Source organism: Peromyscus maniculatus, chromosome 23 (genome assembly GCF_049852395.1).
Source record: "Peromyscus maniculatus bairdii isolate BWxNUB_F1_BW_parent chromosome 23, HU_Pman_BW_mat_3.1, whole genome shotgun sequence".
NCBI lineage: Eukaryota > Metazoa > Chordata > Mammalia > Rodentia > Cricetidae > Peromyscus > Peromyscus maniculatus.
In genome coordinates, this window is record NC_134874.1 from 27,331,060 (window position 1) to 27,353,805 (window position 22,746).

The following is a 22,746-nucleotide window of genomic DNA, read 5'->3' on the forward strand; positions in this document are numbered from 1 at the left end:
TGTCTTTCTTCTTATAAATTAACATTGTTTTCAGTGCTGGGTGTAGTCAGAAGTTTTCCTGTGTCCCGCCCGGTCCCGCAACTGCTCAGACCCAAGTAAACACACAGAGGCTTATATTACTTACAAACTGTATGGCCTAATGGCTCAGGCTTCTTGCTAGCTAGCTCTTTCATCTTAAATTAACCAACCCATTCCTATTAATCTATATGTTGCCACATGGCTGTGGTTTTACCAGTCTGCTGGTATCTTGCTGCTCCTTTGGTGGTGGGCTCCCATCTCTCCCATCCCTCCTTTCTCTTTCCTGTCTGCCCAGCTAGAATATACCGCCTAACCTTATTCTGCGTCACCATTGGCCAAACAGCTTTGTTTATCAACCAATCAGAGCAACACATATTCACAGAATACAGAAGGACATCCTACAGTAGCTGGGGAATTGAACCTAGGGCCTTACAAACAGAAAGGCTCTGCCACTGAACTACACCCTTACCCCCACACTGGGGGATTCTAGGTAGGTGCTCTACCACTGAGCCACACCCCAGCCCCTCACTGGGGGATTCTAGGCAGGTGCTGTACTTGCTGAGGTTTATTCCAGTGGATCCTTTAAACAATGCCAGTTAGCCTCTAGGCAGAGAAGGGCTGCATAGAAAGCATTCTGTGATTCTGATTTCAGGAATGATTGGAGATGTTGTATACACAGGTACGATGTGACAGCAGTGTCAACATTGCTTGTTGACTTGACCTTCAGCTTCTAGCTACAAGACCATGAAAAAAAAAACATATTTAGAGCGCAAACCCTGTGAAGCCCAAGACTGCAAACACAGAAGTCCCAATAGTAGAAACTGGAGGTAGAGATGGGGACAGAACCAGGGTCAAGGGCTGCATTACATAAGATTAAGAGATAGTGCTTAGATTAAAGGTCTAAGGCTGCTACGTCAATCAACATGATGACTAAGAAGAACTAAATTAGATATCTAAATGACTATATTGGAAAAATATAGAAGTGGGGGTGAGCTATGGTTTCAATAAATTAATCATGAGCGAGACTTAAATAGTTCTGGTCTACACAGTGAGTTCTAGGCCAACCAGGGCTGTATAACAAGACCCTGTCTCAAAAAACAAACAAACCAAAAAATAATAAGACTTGATGCCATAAGAGACAATATCTAAATTTTCAGGCACAGAGAGGGTGGTGAAATGTCTCAGTGGATAAGGGTGCTTCCCACCAAGACTGACAAGCTGAGTTTGATTTCTGGGATCTGCATGGTAGAAGTTGAGAGCTGATTCCTCCAAGTTATCTTCTGATCTCTACACTCTTGCTGTGGCACATCAATACCAATTCACTCCACACCCAAAATAAAATTGGTAAAAATATTACGCGCACACACACATATCACCACCACCACCACCAACAACAACAACAACAAAAACCAAATATAGAGGTCCTGGTGACACAGACCTGTCATTGTAGCTACTCAAGAGACTGAGGTCGGAGGAACACAGGTCTAAAGGCCTGTCTGGATTACAGTGAGTTCAAGCCCGGCATGAGTAACTTGGTGAGACCCTGTTCCAGAAGAAAAAGTCTTCAAAAAGAGAGCTGAGGATGTAGCTCAGTGTCAGGCTATGTGCTTGCCTAGCAGGTAGAAAGTTCTAGGTTCAATTCTCAGTACTACAAAACAACAACAACAACAACAACAAAAAAAAAAAAAACCCAGAAATCTAGCTTAGGACAAAAGCAGTCACAACAACACCAATTTAGTTTTTCGTAGGGGTCATCAAGCCTCACGAAAAACTCTGATTGAATAGGTTGGAATAAAAGCCAGAAAAAAGCAGGAAACAGGGTAAGAATTGATCCCCTCTGAGCAGTAAGGATAAGCAAATGGTGGGGAGTTGGCAGGCAACTGGTGTCTGTAACCACCCCTGTAGGCATATCTTTTTTTAAATTGAGAAGTATGAAATATGATTTGATTTGAAAACTGTGTTTAGTTATTTCTTTGTGTAGGGAGGCACATACCAGGACACGTACACCACAGTGTATGCTGTGGAGGGCAGAAAGCAGCCCGTAGGAGTCAGTCTGTTCTACTTGGTGGGTCCTGGGGATCGAGGTCAGGGCTTGGCTGCAAGTACTTTTACTGGCCGGCCCTTCTCAGCAGCCTCCCGCCCCATTAAGGAAGTCTAATTATGGCAGACTGCTGTGTATGGGCAGTGAGCTCCCTTCCCTGTCCATTTGGGTTTTAAATAACTGGCTGCTCCTTACTTACAGATTTAGCGATAATAAACCGCAGACCTGCTTCTGAAGACCTCCACCAACTTCTGCATTTGGTTATAGCGCAGTGGAAGCGCGACCTTCTAGCCAAGTTCCAGTTCGCTTCTCTTCTCTGTGTGATGTCGGGAAACTTCATGTAGTTAGAGCGGTTTGTCCTTCCTTTGCTGGAACTGCTGGGTTCTGTCTTTTGCCCACTTGGGTCAATTAATCTTGCTTATTTAATTAATTAGTAGGGGCTCTTTGTTATGGACGTACTCTTGCTTGTCGCTGCAAATATTTTCTCCTAATTAGTTGTCTTTGGAAATGTGCTGCTGATTTTTGACACACATCCAGCATTTAGTTGTTTCCTTTACACTGATCTGATTTGTTTGGGGTATGGATGGGTGTATGGTGCCGTGGCAAGCTTGCAGAGGTCAGAGAACAACTTTGGGCGGGAAGTTCTCTCCTTCTACCGTGTGAGTCTTGGGGATCAAACTCAGGTTGCCGGGCTTAGCAACAAGTGCCTTTATCTGCTGAGCCATCCCACCAGCCCTATTTATTTATTGAAAAGATCTCGGTTGGGGATTTAGCTCAGTGGTAGAGTGCTTGCCTAGCAAGAGCAAGGTCCTGGGTTCTGTCCTCAGCTCTGGAAAGGTCTCATTATGTAGTCTAGGCTGGCCCAAACCACCATTCTCTCTCTCTCTCTCTCTCTCTCTCTCTCTCTATCTCTCTCTCTCTCTCTCAACAAGTTCTGATAGTCCAGAGTGGCCTCCAACTCCTCATGTGCCTCAGGCTGTTCTGGAACTCCTGATCCTCCTGCCTCTAACTCCCAAGTACTGAGATCACAGGCTTTCACCTTCACACTCAGTTCTTATTTGATTTTTATGGGGTTTCTTTTCTCTTCATCTTCTTCCTCCTCCTTTTTCTGAGACAAGATCTTGTTATATATAGCCTTGGCTTGCTTGGAACTCACTATATAGACCAGGCTGGAATTGAACTGATGTCTCAGGAATTCTGGGATTATCGATATCCACCCATGCCTGGCTTTTACGTCATCTTTAAAAGTATTTGGCAGGGTGGTGGTGGCACATGCCTTTAGAAGTATTATTTTATCCATATAGAATCTGAGTGTGTATTAGTGTGAGGCAAGGCAGTGATCAGGACATTGACTGGGAAACACATACAGTCAAGAAGCTTCTGGAACCACCCAGGTGAAATGTGAACCTAGGTGCACCAAAAGCTGCCAACGGTGTGACTCAATGGTAGATCACTTGCCTAGAAGTCCCCAGTGAGAGGCTGGAAGCATGGCTTGAAGATAGAGTACTTGCCTAATATTCAGAGGCCCTGGGTTCAGTGGCCAACACTGAAAAAAGGAAGGAAGGAAGGAAGGAAGGAAGGAAGGAAGGAAGGAAGGAAGGAAGGAAGGAAGGAAAGCCAGCAACAAGAAAAACCCCTCACCTCAATCAGCCATATATTTCTACTCTAAAAGAGGCCTGGTAGAGCACCCGGAGAGACATCAAAGGGTGTTGAAAGGGTGACATGTAATATCGGGTACGGGTTTCTCCAGCAGCAATGCCCTGGGTTGCTGTAAGAGTCCCCTGTTGCTCAGTCCCCCAGTTGGCCTGGGCCAGCCCTACCCCGAGGTCGGTGGCATTCACCGAACCTGCTGCTAAGTCAGACTGGTTCCTTCCTGGCCACGTTTGTCCTGAGCACGGGATGAGTCAGACTCCACAAGAAGCACCTTTACCCAGAGAGGTCGTTGTCTTGGTGGCTCACGCACCGTTACTAATAATAGTAACAGTTGTAAAGATCAAGTCTCTCCTTCCTAGAGCACTCACTCTTGCCCTTAGGAACACCCAATTCTTATGTTCCTGTTACCCCAAACCCGTAGGGGGCAGAGGTGGGATTCTTAATTTCAATACAGCCCACTCTTCTGTTCTTGGGATTTTTTTCGAGACAGTTACAAGCAGCTCAGGCTGGCCCCAAACTCTTTATGTAGCTAAGGCTGATTCTCCTGTTGCAATGTTCTCTGAGTGCTGGGACTTGATCCACTTTGCTTCGTTTATGCAGTGCTGGGGGCGGAACCCAAGGCTTCATGTACACTAGGTGAGCACTGAGTGAGCTACATGTCCTGTCCTCTTTTTTATTTTTGAGACAGGTCTCACTCTGTAGCCTATGCTCTCCTGGACCTCGGTAACTGCCTAGGCTAGTCTCAGACTCGCCATCCTCCTGCCTCAGCCTCCTGTGTGTTGGGATGACAGGCATCAAGCACGGCGGCGGCTGGTGGCCAGACTTCCAAACCTTGCTGCCTTGGCCTCATCCCCAGCCACTTCCCACCCTCCAGCAGGCAAGCCTTCAAATCTCAGTCGGGGACCCCCACGGGCCAGCGGTGCCTCCATCAGCCTCGCCGTTTTCGGCTGACAAAGACATGAGATCACAGGTGAACGGAGGTCGGCAGCAGGAGGCTACACGAGGTGGCACACAGCCACGACCCCGCATTGACCCGAGAGCCCGAGTTCGGCTGCCAGGGGGATCGGCTGGGTCACGCAAGCCCAAGCTGCCAAAGCCGTGCAGCCAAACCTCCGAACTGAGCCCAGGGCTGGGCGGGGCTGTTTCGGGAGGGGAGGGGCGTGGCCCAGACCCTGGCGCAGGGCCTGGGGGCGGGGCTTCTCTGAGGCGAGAAGAGGGGCGTGGCCCAGAAACGGAACAACCGATCTGTGCGCCGCCGGGCTCCGGGGCGTGCCTTTTCCCGAGGAGAGATGAGGGGCGTGGCCTAGGAGCGGAGAGCTCGGCTTAGGGGCGGGGCTTTCCGAGGAGAGTTAAGGGGCGTGACCCGCGGGGACCGTACCAAGAGCACGGATTTGGAAGGGGAGCCAAGGGAAGCAGGCCCGACTCTACAGCGCGCACGTGCGGCCCTTGTGGGCGGAGTCTCGGCGCTGCTGGCCACGCCCCACCCCCGCAGCCTTCGGGGCGGTGGTAGCGCCTCAGTGGTGCGGACTTGCGTCCGGTCCCAGTGCCACAGAGATCTGCCCGGCCGCGCGCGGTGTGTGAGCGGGTCGGTACCGAGGGGCGCAGGGTGAGTGAGGACTGGGGGACCTCGGGGGAGGCTCCGCGATTCCGGGTCACCTCCTGTCGTTGCGGTCATCCGGCTTGGGACTCCGGGGAGGGTTTTTAGGCCGGATCTCCACGCGTCTCACCCGGTGCGGAAGGCGAGACTTCCCACCTCGGCCCTTCTCCCAGGGTGGTGTTTCCCACCACGACCTAACCTGTCGCGGGGCGTATGGAGGGTCGTCGTTTCCAGACGCCTCCCTATAGCTGCCTTCACCCGAGGGTCGGATCTTTGCATCTGCGGGTGGGGATCCGGTCCTCGAGATTCCTCTCTCGGGCAAAGCAACATTCCCTCTCCAAGCCTCAGTTTCCTCACCTGCACGGCGGGACTTTGGGGGGCAGCAGATTATGAAAACCACTCACATTAGAATGAGCTCTGTGAGGGCGAATAGGAGCCGGCAACAATCAGGTGGACTCAGCTGAGGTAGCCTGGGAGTCGCCCAGCGTGCATCCCTGGGATAGTCCCTCTTTCGGGACAGTGTCTGCGACACACCTTTGTGGAGCTCTCTTGAGCAGCAGTGACACCCTGAGCTCTTGGGAGCATCTGGGTGAGAGGTTGAGATCCGCTGGACGGCAGGAGCCGAGCATCTTTCCACGGTTCTTGACCTGGATTGTTTTTTTTCCCCCACTCATTTTCTTTTCCCAAGACGATTCGGCATTGTGTAAGCCAGTGACCAGGACTGAGGATTTGGGGGACATTCCAGTGAAAGCGGCTGTGTGTTTGAAATCGACCCATAAAACTTCCACGGTTAGCTCCGAGCCTAGCCATGAAGGAGAATAATGGAAGCCCAAAGGGAGGCTTACTTAACTGGTGGGGGTGGCCCAGGGTTTGAGTCTTGCCATCTTGTCAGGATGCGTAACTTTTTTGAGCTTCCAGTTTGTCTTTAGTGATCCAGCTGCCCTCTCCTAGGGTTGACTTTTTGTTTTTTGGTGACAAGGTTTCATTATGCAGCCTAGGCTGGCCTGCACCTGCCCTTGAACTGATGGATGTCTCCTGTCTCAGCCTCCTGAGGACAGAAATTATAGGTGTGTGCCACCTGGCCTGACCAGGGTTGTGACATTTTGAGAGCAAGAGATTGTCTTGGAGCTGTTCCAATACTCCAGAGGTTGAAGCAGGAGAATTGTTTGAATTCAAGGTCAGCAAGTTCCAAGTCAGCTGGGGCTGCATATTGAGACCCCCGTCTCTGTAAAACTGAAAAGAAGAGAGAGGCTGAGGTCCTGGCTAGTGGTATTGAGAACTGGGCTGTTTTTTTTTTTTTTTTGTAAGCCAAGTGGTTATCTAACTGTGGAGATTTGTTCTTACTATACAGGGCAGTAATTCCTGGAACTTTTGTAGCATTGGTTCATTAACCACACACACACTCTACCCTCATAGATCCCCCTTGAATTGGCTGCTAGTGGGAAAGCCCAATAGTAAAACCAGGAAACTCGGAATGGTCCACCTTGGTTTTGTTGTTGTTAACAGTGGTCCTTTTAAAGTGTTTTCACAGCCGGGTAGTGGTGGCTCACGCCTTTAATCTTCACACTCGGGAGGCAGAGGCAGGTGGATCTCTATAGTTCAAGGCCAGCCAGGTCTACAGATCTGAGTTGCAGGACAGCCAGGACTACACAGAGAAACCCTGTCTGGAAAACAAAACAAAACAAAAAGTTTTCACTTTCTTTGGAGAGTGAATGGATCTTAACTTTTATACCCTCTGATACAGGAATTGGTTTCATTGAGCACATTGCTCAATCATTATCAAAAAGTGGCCAGAAAACAGGCCTGCGCTGGAGAGAATGGACTATTCTAGAATTACCCTCACATCTGGCACTTAAGAAAATAAGAAGTAGGTATAAGCTTCAGAAGATTCCAGAGTTGGACTTTGGTCCCTGGAAATCACAGGCTTGATGGCAGCCTGGATACCTCAGGTGAAGACATCCTGCAGTAGGAGTTTATAAACACCCATAGGAGATGGATGTCTGTAGCCTGATAAACCTGAAATTGTAGGACCATTCCACTCTGGGTTGTGGTTTTCTTAACTCCTTGAAAATCAGGATCTGCATCCATTAGGTAAGTCTCTGTGTACTTAGCAGATTTGACTATTTGAAAAGAACTGCCTGCCAAGAGGAAAACATTTACTTACTAAATCCATAGGCCATTTCAACATTGCCACTTTGAATCTAGTTGTTTGGAGACAGGGTCTCAGGTAGCCTGGGCTGACCTTGAATCCCCAGTCCTCCTACCTCTGCTTCCTAAGTGCTGGGGTCATAGATGTATATCACCACCCTGGCTCCAGCACCTAGTTCTTCTCGAGACTTTTTCCTTCTGTGTAAACCTTACACGGTTGTCGTATCTTTTCTCATCCTCAGAGGCCCAGCAGCATCCTTAGCTGGTGTGTGATCACTGCCCACACCAAGCCAGGCCTCTAGGCCTCAGCTGAGTGAGACATAACTTCCCATGGTTTATTTTATTTTTTTCTTTATTAGATTTTCATACAGGTATCTATTGTATATTGAGCATACTCTTTCCCATACATATCCATACATTTTAATGCTTTCTTTGCCCATTTACCGTGTGCTAGACAAGCACGCTACCAACCTACTCAAGGCTTGAGGGCATGGTAAGATCTCATTTCAAAAAAAGAAAAAAAATAGGACTAATATCACAAAGCATGACTGAGTACATACCCTCTTGTATGTCTTACTGCATATTTTATTACAGTAAAAGAAACAAATAATTCATATCTTCTAGAGACAGAAAATAACCACTTCATAGGGTCAGTCTCCCACCCCCCTCCACATGCCTGTGTTGTTTGTTTTGTGACAAGGTCTTGCTAAGTAGGCCTGACTGGTCCAGAACTACTTATATAACCAGGCTGGCCTCAAACTTGTAGCAATCCTCCTGCCTCATCCTCCCAAGTGTTGGATTTACAGGGTGTCAGAGCCTCATTATTATTTATTTGGCATGGGCTCCTGGGCAGAACTCATCTTTCAGTACAGTTCTGCTGTTTGGCATTTGACAGAAGTGTGGACTCGCTGCAGTTGGTGCGGAAGCACTAGGTCAAAGGTCGCTTATCTGCTGGGACAAGCCATAGGTACACGCCAAGCTTTGATTTCTTCATCGGCAGAGTTGGGGAAAGAATCCTTGTTCCATCTGTCTCCTGGATTAGCTCAGAAGCTTGCTTAATTTTTTATTTTAATTAGTTAGCTTTTCCTCATGAAGTGGATGGCCTTGAACTCCTGATCCTTCTGCCTCCATCTCCCACAGGTTAGGGTTTTTTTTTTCCTTTTTTCTTTTCTTTCTTTCTTTTTTTTTGGGGGGGTTGTTGTTTGTTTTGTTTTGTTTTTCTGTGTAGCTTTGGAGCCTGTCCTGGATCTCACTCTGTAGACCCGGCTGGCCTTGAACTCACAGAGATCCACCTGCCTCTGCCTCCCGAGTGCTGGGATTAAAGGTGTGCGCCATCACTGCCCAGCCCATTTTATTTTATTTTATTTTATTTTATTTTATTTTATTTTATTTTATTTTATTTTTTTGAGACAGGGTGCTACTATTTAGGGCAGGCTGATCTGGGACTCAGGGTATTACTGAGGTTGGCCTGACCTGGCCATGCTTCTTCCCTCAGCCTCTCTAGGGTTGGATTTACAGGCACACATCACCATGCCTGTAATATGAGTCTTTCGGAGTCCGTGTCTCATTGACCTGAAGCTGGCTGATTTGGCTGGGATGGCTGGCCTGCAAGTCCCAGGGATCCACCTGTCTCTGCCTCTCCAGCCCCGGGATTTACAAGTGCATGCCAACATGCAGGCTCTTTTTTTTTTTTAAAGCTAGGTTTTAGAAAATTGAGGCACTTTACCAACTGAACTATCCCCGCACCCGTTGTTTTGTTGGTTAAAATTGTTTTAATTACATTTATTTATGGGGTGAGGGCATATGCCAAGGTACATGTCGTATGTACCATGTCAGAGGACAGCTCAGAGGAGTCAGTTTCTCCTCCTACCATGTGGGTCCCAGGGATCAAACTCGGGTCATTATTCATGGTGGCATGTGCCTTTACCCACTGGACCTTCTCACTTCCCTCTTTGATTTTTTTTTTTAAGATTTATTTATTTATTATGTATACAGGGTTCTGCCTGCATGTATGTCTATAGGCCAGAAGAGGGCACCAGATCTCATTACAGATGGTTGTGAGCCACCATGTGGGTGCTGGGAATTGAACTCAGGACCTCTGGAAGAACAGCCAGTACTCTTAACCCTCCAGCCCCCCCCCCCTTTGATTTTTTTGTTACGGAGATATTCTGTAATCCAGGCAGGCCTGGAATTCACTCTGTAGCCCAAGCTGGCTTTGAACTCAACACAGTCCTCCTACTCCAGCCTTTCAATTGCTGGGAGGCCAGAAGAGGGCATCAGATTTCCTGGAACTAGAATTCAGGAGGTTGTGGACTACCTGGCATGGATTCTGGGAACCAGGCTTAGGCCTCTAGAAGAGCACAGTGCCTTTAATTGTTAAGCCATCTCTCCAGCCCCCTCACTGCCCCCCCCTTTTTAAATTTAAATTTCTTTCATTCTTGGAACATGGAAACACAAGAATTATACTTATGATTAGATAGTCTGACGTTTTACTTTCTGTTTTATTATTGTCAGGCGACAGCAACTGCCTTTGCTCACTGGGCCTTCTTGCTTGCCCGCTTATTTCAGTTTTTTGTTTTGTTTTTCAAGACAGGGTTTCTCCGTGTAGTTTTAGCGCCTGTCCTGGGTCTCGCTTTGTAGACCAGGCTGGCCTCGAACTCACAGAGATCCGCCTGCCTCTGCCTCCCGAGTGCTGGGATTAAAGGCATGCGCCACCACTTCCCCAGCTCTTATTTCAGTTTTAAGATCTGTCTTAGATGGAGGCCAATCTCAGAATTATCTTTTGATTGGCATGCTGGGGTCTGAGATCTTTTGATCTCCTTTGTATAACACAGCTAAGAGAATTCGACATGGGATTTCCAGAAACTCAGCAGTTTCTGGAGCTGTAGCTCAGAGTGCTCACCTGGCAGGCATGAAGCCCTGGGTTCCATCCCCAGCACTGCATAAATGAGGCATAGTGATGCCTGTCTGTAATCCAGGAGGTGGAGGTAGGCAGATCAGGAGTTCAAGACTATCCTCAGCAACATAGTAAGTTGGAGGGCTAGCCTGGACTGCATCAGGCCCTGTCTCACAAAAGGAGAGAAGGAAGTAAGGAAAAGGAAGATGTCTAAAGGATAAAGGATAATTAGATGGCACTCCAGTCTATGGTACCTTGGCAGTGATCTGTCCTGAGAGTGGAGAGTTTGGCTTTTATCTGCCTGATTGTATAACAGGAAGAATAATAGACAAGGTGTGCTTTCTAAGGTGGAACTTACGTCATTTTATTTGTAAGTGAGACTTACAGGTGGTATTGAGTCATTTGACTTTATGTCCTCTGGTCATAGCTTCAGTGTCTGTGGCCTTTCCCTGCCTGACCTGTCCCCAGAGTTCAGTCTCCACATCATCTCTTCCTGGGATGGTTCATGTTCACAACACCGTGAACTTGGAAGACTTTGATCTCCACAGTGTGTACTGCGTACTGGGTCAATGTAAGGGTTCACAGGACACACAAACTCTCCGTAACCTTTCCAGCACACAACTGCAATGATTGAAGGGTCACCAGGGTTGGTTTTCAAAACAACAAACAGAGATGAAGGCCCTTGGATAGACAGATTGTGTCAGCCAATTGTGCCCGGCTCCTCTGGGGTGGGGCTGAGGGAGGTGCACATTCCAAGCATCACAGAGTTGCCTGACCTGGGCTTTGTGGTCTGGTGAAGAAGGCTGTGTGTTGGCTTTGCCTAAGGGTTCGGCGCCTTTCTGATTGATTATAAAACCACAGTATCACTTGGACAGGTCACTGGGGGTTCCTTTATATAATGAATGCTATTTGAGGACTGGGAGTATGGTTTAATGGAAGAGAGTGTTTGTCATGGGTTCACTCACTGGCATTTCACTTTGTGTGTGTGTGTGTGTGTGTGTGTGTGTGTGTGTGTGTGTGTGTGTAAGCCAAAGGACATCTTGGTGAAGTTGGAGCTCCATTATGTAGATCCTGGGGATTGAACTCAGGTCTTCAGACTTAGCAGCAATCGCCTTTTGCCACTGACCCATCAGTATTCTTAGGGACTGGGGATATCCCTCATCACTGGAGCACTTGCCTGCTGTGCGGAGGTCCTGGGGTTCCATCCCCAGTACCATAAAAATAAATAAAGTTCTTGCAATATGATCTGGAGGTCACATAGTACTTGAGCGGCCATAAACTGCCACCAACATGGTCTCTGTTCCTGACAGCGGCCCTGCTATCCTTCTCTTCCTGGCTCCCAGAGCTCTCAGGGACAAATGGTACCTTCCCTTTTCCCTTGTATTCTGGGTCTGCAGCCGCCAGTACATCTTGTCTGGTTTTGGTCTTCAAATCTTTTTCTGTAATTGCATGGTCTTCACTAGCTGTTGTGGTCCTCAGATTGACCGCTTTTTTTTTTTTAAGTATTTTTATTTGTTATTATTAGTGTGGATGCATGTGTGTGTTTATGATGTGTGTGTGTGTGAGAGAGAGAGAGAGAGAGTGTGTGTGTGTCACAGCACAGGTGTGGAGGAGAGAGGACAACTTTGTAGATTCAGATCTTTCCTCCCTCTTTACATGGATCCCAGGGATCGAACTCAGACTGCCGGACTTGCAAGCAAGCGCCTTTACTCACTGAGCCATCCTGATGCCCACTCTTCTTTCTTCCAGACAGAACTTTGCCCTGTTCCAGGCTGGCCTGGAATTCCTAATTCTTCTCTGCTTTTCCCCACCCACTTCTCAAGATCTGTCCATGGTACCATTGCTAGATTGATTTTTTCCCCCTTATAGTTTTAAGCATTTATTTTTATTTTTATGTGTATCTGTGTTTTGCCTGCGTGTATAGACATGTACCACAATGAGTGCCTGTTCTGGTGGAGCCCGAAGAGGGTATGGGATTCCTCGGAACTGGAGTTGTAGAGAGTTGTAAACCACCACACGGGTGCTGGGAAGAGGTCCCGAGTCCTGTACGAGTAGAGTGCACTCTCTTAACCACTGAGTCATCTCTCCAGCCCCTACTACACTGATCTTGAAGACTGGTTTGTTTTCTATTTTTTTGTTTTTGTTTCTTTGTTATTTATTTATTAAGACAGAGTCTCATGTAGCCCAGGCTAGTCTTAAGCTTGCTCTGTGGCCAAGGCTGTCTTTGAACTCTTGATCCTCCTGCCTTCACCTCATGGGTGCTGGGATTACAGGCACTTACCGCCATGCCTCACTCAAATGCTGCTCTTTCCCACCCCCTGCCCACTTTGCTTAGGAATTTTTGTAGAGGCAGAGGCAGGTGGACCTCTGAATTCAAGGCCAGCCTGGTCTACAAAGTGAGTTTCAGGACGGCCAGAGCTGTTACACCGAGAAACCCTGTCTCCAAAACCAAAACAAGAAAAGAATTTTTGTGTATGTGTTCTAAGGGAGGTACTGGTGTGTGTGGGGGTGAAATCAGGGATCCAGGTGTGCCAGTACATTCTCTACCTTTAAGCTCTCTGCCCCCAGCTTTGTACAAGAGTTTAAAACCATTCTCCTTATCTGTTGAGTACATGTTTTTCATCTGTGTTTACCTTTTATAAAGTAGTCAGTAACAGAAGGAGTTGAGCCACAGGCATGCAGCTCATTTCTGTAATCCTAGCCCTTGACTCAGGTGGGAGGGTGGCAAGTCTGAAGCAAGCCTGGGCTACATAGTGAGACAGGGTCTCATAAAAGGATCTGAGAACTTTCTACCCCAGTGGCAATATAGTTGGGTTGGTGGGTGAGTTCAGTGAGCACAGAGAACTTCCAGTTATTTCTGTGGGGATAAGCCAGGGCCTGGAACAGTGCCAGGCATAAGATGATAGACACTCAGTTGATAATAACCTGATGAATAAGTGCGTAAATGAATGAGTGAATATGATTTCATGCTCCCAAGGATATTGCTGATCTTTGTCCGGTGTGTTACTGAGCCCAGATGTCCAATTAAGTGCTACCTGTATTTTTGGAAGATTGTTATTCTAAGGTACAGTAGCTATGAAATTTTATATTGATTGATTGATTGAGACAAGTGTCTCTGTGTATCCCTGGCTGTCCTGGAACTCACTCAGTAGACGAGGCTGGACTTGATCTTAGAGATCAGCCTACCTCTGCCTCCAGAGTGTTGGGATTAAAGACGTTTGCCACCACTGCTCAGCTATTTCTAATTTTTTATATTAGAATTGTGTGCATGTGTATGTATATGTGAGGGCGTCAGATCCCCTGCAGCTGGAGTTACAGGTGGTTATGAGCTACTGGATGTGGGTGCTGGGAACCGAACCCAGGTCCTCTGGAAGGGCAGCAAGTTCTCTTAACCTTTTGTCAGAGTGCTTTATCACAACAATTAGAAAGTAACAATACACACGTGTAGATGTAACCAACCGTCTTATTAAATAAGAAACACAGAAACAATGTAAAAGAGAAAGCCAAGAGGTCAGAACTCAGAGCTAAAATCTCACCCTTCCTGCTGTCCCAGCTTCCCGAAAGAGAGCTATTTCCTGTGTGTAAGTCGATTTTCCAGTCATTCTGCCTTCTCATTGGTTGTAAACCCAAACACGTGACTGCCTCGTCACTGTCTGAATGTACAGCCCCCTAGGTCTTAAAGGCATATGTCTCCAATGCTGGCTGTATCCCTGAACACACAGAGATCTATGGGATTAAAGGCATGTGCCACCACCGCCACACTCTGTCTATGGCTCTAATAGCTCTGACCCCCGGGCAACTTTATTTATTAACATACGATCAAAATCACATTTCAGTACAATTAGAATACCACCACACACACACACACACACACACACACACACACACACACACACACACACACGAAGCCTTGTTCTTCTGTGGCTCACTGGTTTGTAAGTTTATGGGATCTCACGTGCTCTTTCCAGCAAAACCAAGAGCTTAGCAGGACCTGAGAGGCCAGTCAGTTGTGCCAGATGAGAATCAAGAGAACCTCTTGGGCTGGAGAGATGGCTCAGCAGTTAAGAGCACTGACTGCTCTTCCAGAAGACTGGGTTCAATTCCCAGCACCCACATGGCTGCTCACAACTGTCTGTAACTCCAGCTCCAGGGGTGGCAACACCCTCACACAGACTACGTGCAGACAAAACTAATGCACGTAATAAAAGTAAATCATTTAAAAGAGAGAGAAAGAGAAGCTATCGCGAGTGAGCACGGAACTCAGCACAGAGCTTTCCAGGAGTCGAGACGAAGGAGTGTGGGGCGCAAGCTGACAGGACTGAAGGAAGCAGGTCTGTGGCCCGGCGTGCCTTTCCTGGATGTCAGGTCATTGGCAAAGGCAGCTAGCACCTGCCCCGCGCTCAGTGTTCACAGAGCACGCCGTGCCTGCCGGGCAGACTCTGAGATGCTGGGATTGTGCTTATGTGAGAACAAGGCCAACCGGATGAAAGGCAGTAAGGAGGCCAGAGTAGTGGCGAGAACGTTCCAGAGAACAAAGGGGTAGGGGGCTGGAGGGATGGCCCAGTAGTTAAGAGCATGTGCTGCTCTTCCAGAAGACCTGGGTTTAGTTCTCAGCACCCACACCCTTTGGCTCAGCTCCAGAGGTTCCAGGGTGCTCTGCTGGCCTCTGTGGACAGTGTACTCCCATGTGCATATACCCTAAACAGACAAACACACATATACGCAGAGTTAAAATGGAATAAAAAAATTAAAGAATGGAGGAGTGGTACCCATATACCCTACCTAGACCCGTGTAGCTAAAAACATGGGGCCTCAGGCTCAGTCAAAACGCTGTAAGGGCCGGGCGGTGGTGGCGCACGCCTTTAATCCCAGCACTCGGGAGGCAGAGCCAGGCGGATCTCTGTGAGTTCGAGGCCAGCCTGGGCTACATACAGGAAAGGTGCAAAGCTACACAGAGAAACCCTGTCTCGAAAAACAAAAAAAAAAAAAACAAACCAAAACAACAACAACAACAAAACCGCTCTAAGGGTAGAACTCTGGGGATGGGTGGAAGAGAGCAGAGTCAGAACCGTCCCTTGTGGCAACGGCTTCAGCTTGGGGATCTGCGGCAGTGAGTGGGAAGAGATGCTTTGCCCCAGCTGGAGGTGGCCAGTCTCCGGGGGAGGCATTAGATGCTTAGTCCCTCCCACAGACAGCCTCTTGCCTCCCTGCCTCTACAGGAATGAGGCTCCAGGATCTCCACCCTCCCATCCCCCATCTTTCAAGACAGGGTTTCTCTGTGTAGTCCTGGCTGTCCTGGAACTCACTCTGTAGACCAGGCTGGCCTTGAACTCAGAGATCCGCCTGCCTTTGTCTCCCGAGTGCTGGGACTAAAGGCGTACACCACCACTGCCCCCTGGTGCTCTGCCTTCTTTTTGATTTTCTGTTTTGAAACAGGGTGTTAGTAAGTTGTCTAGGCTGGACTTGAACTGTGTAGAGCAAGCTAGTCTCGAACTCTCAGCCATTTTCCTGCATTATGGGATTTGAAGTGTGTATATATGGGTATTTTGTCTGCATATATGTTATAGGTCTGTGTACCACATGTGTGCAGTACCTGATGGGGCTAGAAGAGGGCAACTGGAGTTGGAAGATCATTGTGAGCTGCCATGTGGGTGCTGGGACTCGAACCTGGGTCCTCTGCAAGTGCTCTTAACCACTGAGCTGTATCTCTAGCTTCCCATCTTGTTTTTTCTTTTTTTTCATTTCCAATATTTTCATTAGTTTATTTTTTATTTTTTTCCTTTTTTATTATTAATTTTTTTATTCACTTTACATACCAACCATAGATCCCCCTTCTTCCCTCTTCCAGTCCCCTAGCATTCCCCTCCCAATCCATCCCCCATCCCCACATTTCCCAAGTCAAGGTCTCCCATGGGGAGTCACCAGAGCCTGGCACACTCAGCTGAGGCAGGTCCAAGCCCCTCCCCCCTGCACCAAGGCTGTGCAAGGTGTCACACCCTAGGCACTGGGCTCCAAAAAGCCCGCCCATGCACCAGCGATGGATCCCGATCCCCCTGCCTGGGGGCCCCCCAAACAGTTCAAGCTAAACAACTGTCTCACATATCCAGAGGGCCTAGTCCAGTCCCATGGGGGCTCCTCAGTTACTGGTCCATAGTTCATAGGTTTCCACTAGTGTGGCTGGTCATCTCGGCGTGTTTTCCCTTCATGATCTCTATGTCCCCTGCCCACAGAATCTCTCCTCTCTCTCATCGATTGGATTCCCAGAGCTCAGCCTGGCTCCCGGCCATGGATCTCTGCATCCGCTTCCATCAGTAACTAGTTGAAGGCTCTATGGTGACAGTTAGGGTATTCACTAATCCGGTCACTGGAGTAGACCAGTCCAGTCACCCTCTCGACCACTGCTAGTAGTCCAAGGTGGGGTCATCCTTGTGGATTCCTGGGAACTTCCCCGGCACCCTGCCTCTTCCTGTTCCCATGATGTCTTCATTTATTACAGTATCTCTTTCCTTGCTCTCCCACTCTGTCCCTGTTCCAGCTCGACCCTCCCATTCCCTTATGTTCTCATCCCCATTCTTTGCCCTCCATTACCCCCTGCCTCCCAGTTTGCTCGTGTAGATCTCATCTATTTCTCCTTTGCTGGGCTATCTGTGCGTCCCTCTTAGGGTTCTCCTTGTTCCTAGCTTCTCTGGAGCTGTGGTTTGGAGTCTGGTTATCCTTTGCCTTACGTTGAGTATCCACTTCCTACATCTTGTTTTCTTGACACATGGTCTCTCATCGGCCTGGGGCTTACCACTGGGGTTAAACCAGCTGACCAATGCGCCCTAGGGAGCCTCTGGCCTCTAACTCCCGCTCCAAGGGATCTCACAGCCTCTTCTGGCCTCCCTGAACACCTGAACTCACACACATACACATAGTTGAACCATAAAATAAATGGTTTTAAAATACTGCTTTAAAATGGAGAGTGCGAGCTGAACACTCTGTACCCGGGTCCTGGGGGGATGGGGCTCAGGTCAGGTCCTCCTGTTTACAAGGCAGGCAGTCCCTGACTGAGCCTCCCCAGCCCCAACTCTTCAATCAGATTTAGTGTTACCCTTACAGGAACTTGCATAATATCAGTTTCTTTCCATTTCTCATCAAGCTTTCCTGATGTTCACATCTTACATAACCACGCTAAAATGATCCAGAGCCGGAAGTAGCGTTGGTACAGAGTGATTAATTAAGCCAGACACTGGCAGACTCCTTTGTGAAGGGCCAGATAGTACCTTCTCGAATCTTGTGTGCTGTAATGTCTGACAGCTGAGCAACTGTTGTTTTATTTAGCAAGAAGGCAGCCGTAGGCGGCATGTGAGTGAATGGGTATGGCTGTGCTCTCCATAAAAGTATTTGAGCAAGTAGGCAGTGGGCTTTGAGCACAGGCCAGAGCCTGCTAATGCCTGGAGATGTCCTGTTAGAATGACACCCCCTTCTCAGCTCAGACTCTGCTGTGACAGCTAATCTTAACTGTCCACTCTAGGATACCCGGGAGATGGGCCTCTGGATATGCCTGTTGGGATTATCTTAATTATGTCATTGATGTGGGAAGACCCATCTTGACTGTGGGTGAGCCTATTCCATCATGAACTAAATAAAATGGAGAAAGGGGGCTGGAGAGATGGCTCACTGGTTAAGAGTGCTTACTGCTCTTGCAGAGGACCTGAATTCAGTGCCCAGCAACCAGATCAGGCAACTCACAGCAGCTTGTAACTCGAGCTCCCAGTGATCTCACAGCCTCTTCTGGCCTTGAACACCTGAACTCCTCTGCACATAACCACACACATACACATAATTACAAATAAATAAATATATGTAATTTTAAAAGCTACTTTAAAATGGAGGAAGAGAGCTGAACACCCTCATTCATTGTCGTCTTCCGATTATGAGTGTATTTGTGACCAACTGCTTCACTGTGTAGCCCAGGCTGGCCTTGAGCCCATGCTGATCCTCCTGCCTCAACCTCCCGAGTAGTCAGACTAGAGGCCTGGGTCACCACACTGAACTAGTTTACCTGGTTTTCTATCTGGCCTTTGTGTCTGCCATCCCCCGTCTTTCTCACCTGCCATCTTGTATTCCTTGGTCAAGAAACCCACCATGGCAACTGGGGCTGATTCTAGACTCACCTAGCCAGGAACTGGGCCTCAGTATCTGGCCTATGTATTTTGGGCAAGGAGTGCGTATCTTCCCGCAAGAAAGGCAAAAGTCACACTCTGGCTTGGTTTGTCCTTTCTTCTGGGGCGCAGGTTCCCGGCCTCCTTAGACCGTTCTCTCTAATTCATAGCTAACTTACTTGCCCTCCCAGGCTCCCGTCTCCTCACAGTAGCAGTGTGCCTGGACCATGAAGGGCTGGTGGAAGCAATTGCTTCTTCAGAGCTAATGTGACAGTGAGTCAGAAGCCTTCAAAATACTCCCTTTGAGCCGGGTGGTGGTGGCGCACGCCTTTAATCCCAGCACTCGGAAGGCAGAGGCAGGCAGATCTCTGTGAGTTCGAGGCCAGCCTGGGATACCAAGTGAGTTCCAGGAAAGGTGCAAAGCTACACAGAGAAACCCTGTCTTGAAAAACAAAAACAAAAAACAAACAAACAAAAAACTCCCTTTGATTCAGGTGTGTGTGTGTGTGTGTGTGTGTGTGTGTGTGTGTGTGTGTGTACTTATATACGTGTGTTTTTGTATGTCTCACCGTGTGTGTTTCTGTATATCTGTGTACAAATATGTTTGTATGGATAAGTGTGTGGTGATATTTTGTTTGTGCTCTAATAAATAAAGCTTGCCTGCAGATCAGAGTGCAGAGCTAAGCCACTAACTAGTTAACCATCGAATCCAGGCAGTGGTGGCACACACGTTTGATCCCAACACTTAGGATCTCACGCCTTTAATCCCAGCACTAGGGAGGTGGAGACAGGAAGTGGTATGGCTGGGCGGACAGAAAGGAATATGAGGCTGGAGGAGACAGGAGTTCGCCCCTTTTAGATCTTAGAGGTTGGGGAGGAAAGAGGTGACTCTGGCTGCCCCTTTACTTCTCTGATCTTCCAGCATTTACCCCAATATCTGGCTGCGGGTTTTTACATTATTAAGACCAGTTAGAATGTGTGCTACATAAGTGTCTCTGTATATGTCTGTGTGTGTCAGTGTGGTAGTTTATGTGTATTTGTGTCTGAGTATGCGTGTATAGGTATGTGTCTCTGTGTTAATGTGTATGTTTGTGTATGTGCCTCTGTGTATGTATGCATATCTGTGTGTATCAGTGTGTCTGTATGTGTATGCCTGACAACACGTGTTTCTGTGTATCTGTGTGCATGTGTGCTCGTGTGTGTGTGTGTGTGTGTGTGTGTGTGTGTGTGTGTGTGTATGAGAGACAGAGTAAGTTGGTGTTGGGGACAGAGCCCAGGGCCTCACATGGTATTCAGTCACTGAGCTTTTTTCTATATAAGTGCAGCAAATCCACATGGAGAGAAGAGCGCTGTGTGGGCGGGATCAAGTCACAGCCCTGTCATTTCTAAGGTCACACGCTAGACCTAATTCACTTCTCATCTCCTTTGATCTGGAGGATAGTCTTTCATTTTGTTGTTGACATTTCTCAGAAAATAGGGCTGTGTCTTGGTAATCCACTTGGATTTATGTGTTGTTTTCTCGTGGTAAGATTCCAGTTAGGTATGCCAGTACTGGGCTGTCAGTCAGCCTTTATCTGTGGATCATTTTCGAGTTAGCCATGTTCTCGGCTGTGAAAATTCGAGTTTCCCCTTTGTTTATTTTTTGAGTCAGGGTCCCTACACAGAGCCCTGGCTGTCCTGGAACTCACTCTGTAGACCAAGCTGGCCTCGAACTCACAGAGATCTGCCTGTCTCTGCCTCTGAGTGCTGGGATTACAAGCGTGGACCACCATGTCTGACTTCAGATTTCCCTTTTGTTGTCTGGAATTTTCTGATTAATCATCAGAGTTCTGTGTTGGGGCCCGAGACTGATGTCAGCTGTCTTCCTTGGTAGCGCTCTGCTTTATTTTTTGAGTCAGGGTCTCTCATTGGCTACACTTGCTGGCCAGTTTTTCCCCCAGCATCCTCTCGGCTCCGCCCTAGTGCAGAGATTGCAGGCACACATTGCCAAGTTCAGCTTTTCACACGTGCACAGTCAGCACTTTACACGGTTGTCTCCTCAGGCCAACTCATGGTTGCTCACAACAGTCACAGCTTGTGGTCTGGATCTGACTTTGTGTCCCCTGGTGGCTCACATTGGAAGCCGAGCCTCTGGTGTCCTGAGGTTGGTATTTTACAGGGGGGGGGGACTATGGCAAGTGACTGAGCCACTGAGGGTGCCGCCCTCAGGAAACTTTTAAAAATAGATTTGCTTTATTTTTAAATTCTGTGTGTGGGCATGCGCATGTGAGTGCAGTTGTCGGGGGAACCCAGAAGAGGGTCTTGGAACCCCCAGAGCTGGAGCTGCTGCGATTACAGCCAGGAGCACCAGGGAGATAATCTGATTTTTCTGTGGTTCATTACTGAATATTTGATGAGCATACAGTTTCATGTGTTTGGGCAGTCTTTTCATGAGAGGCTCTAGTTTATAATTGTTTTTAAATTGCTGCATACTATTCCATTGTTTATACTGAAATATTGAAAGCATGGCGTCCAGGGTGAGCCTTGCTGGGAATGCTTCGGTGAACATGGTACCAGAGTAGGAAGACATCTTCCAAACAGAGAGTCACTGCATCCAAGGAACTGGGATCCCTCTCTCTTTCTCTCTCCATAAGAAGATAGCTTCAGAGCTGGGCATGATGGCTCAGGCCAGGAGTCCCAACACATGAGAGGTAGAGGCAGAGAGAGTAGGTATGGCTCAGGTGAAGGGTACTTGCCTAGTATTCTTCAGTGAAGGGCTGGGATCATGGCTCAGCAGTAAGAGCACTTGCCTAGTTTTTTGACACACATCAAGTATTTATTTCTGTGTATTTTACATTTATTTATTTCGTTTATCTCTGTGTGTATAAATGGGTGTGGGCGTGGGTGTGCCTGGGCCACATTCTGCACGTGGAGATCAGAGGGGTCTGTTCTCTCTTCCACCCTGAGTGGCCCAGGGATGGAACTTAGACCACCAGGCTTGGTAATGCCCTCTCCCACTAGGCCATCTCGAGAGCCAGCCGAAGTGTTTCTGAGAACAAGTATTGTAGCTAGGCATGGTGGTGCATGCACTTAGTCATAGTACACAGGAGGCAGGGGCAGGCAGATCTCTGAGTTCGAGGACAGCCAGGGCTACACAGAGAAACCTTGTCCCGGAAAAAAAACAAAACATAAAGCAAAACAACAATAAAACAATCCACAGTAGAACTAAGTATGCCAATCAATCAGCCTTTGGTGAGGGTATGCATCTGAATGTGTATATATTCTGTGCTGTTTACGTACGGGGCCGGGGGTAGGGAAGGCAGATTTTAAAGAGAAAATGACCCGCATAGGTTGAGATTCTGGCTGGAGTTTGTTTCTACCCTTGAACCTGTGATTTTTTTTTTTTTTTTAATGAAAATGTTTTATGTGAGGTCAGAGGACAGCTTGCGGGAGTGGGTGTTTTCCTTCTGCTCTGTGTGTCCCCAGGATTGATTTTAGCCCGGCAGACTTGGTAGCCAGTGCCCTTACCCGCTGAGACCTTCTGCAGGCAGGAATCTGTAACTCCTGACCAGAGCGGAGGACTTGGCTTCCAGGGAGTGACCCACGTGTGGAGGCTGGAATGCCACTCAGCAGAAAGGGTGGGCCGACCGGAAGGACTCCAGGCTGGAATTCTTTCCGCTTTGCCAGGAGGAAGGAGCAGGTCTTTTATTTATGGAGATTCAGCAGGGCCTGAGAAGTCCTAATGCTAACACTTCGGAGGCAGGAGGCCGGCCGTGCTGTTTATTTACCCTCCAGTCTATTAGAGCAGGAAGCCTGGCTCTGAGCACGGCACAGGCTGTTCTTGGAACTGGAGTTATATTTTTGTTTTGGTTACTTTGTTGCTCTTTTGGGGTGTGTGTGGTGGTGGTAGTGGTGGTGGTTGGGTGCCTGTGGAGGCCAGAAGAGGCCACTGAACCCTGGAGCTGGACTTACAGGTAGTTGCGAGCTGCCGGACATGGATGCTGGGAGACAAACACATCTCTGCAGGGACAGTGTACGCTCCTAACCACTGAGCCGTCTCTCTAGCCTCCCTGGGGCCCACGTTTTAACTAAAGAAGTTAGTGTCTTTCTTTTACTCCTCCCCTGTCTGTTTGCTGCGTAAGCTCTGGCTGTAGCCCAGCTGACCTAGAACTCACTCTGTAGCCCCGATTGTCCTAACTCTCAGCCATCCTCTCCCTCAGCCTCCCAGTGCTGGGCTGCAGACGGGCGCCATTATGTCTAGCTTGCTCTT

At 48.2% G+C, this 22,746-nt stretch overlaps 1 protein-coding gene across 5 annotated transcripts in view; it reads left to right on the forward strand.

Annotated features, from left to right (window-relative positions):
- Window positions 1-22,746, forward strand: part of Por (cytochrome p450 oxidoreductase) — a 67,349-nt gene that overhangs the window by 13,102 nt on the left and 31,501 nt on the right. Inside the window, exon 1 of one of the 5 annotated variants that reach the window (XM_006971282.4) lies at window positions 4,918-5,318. The exons of 2 other annotated variants lie outside the window; for them this stretch is intronic. The gene's annotated coding sequence lies outside the window, so the exon portion shown is untranslated. Of the gene's footprint in view, window positions 1-4,917; window positions 5,319-5,886; window positions 7,401-8,449; window positions 8,598-22,746 lie in introns of those variants that run through there. 2 more of the 5 variants (XM_076560135.1, XM_076560133.1) reach the window with 2 other exon arrangements.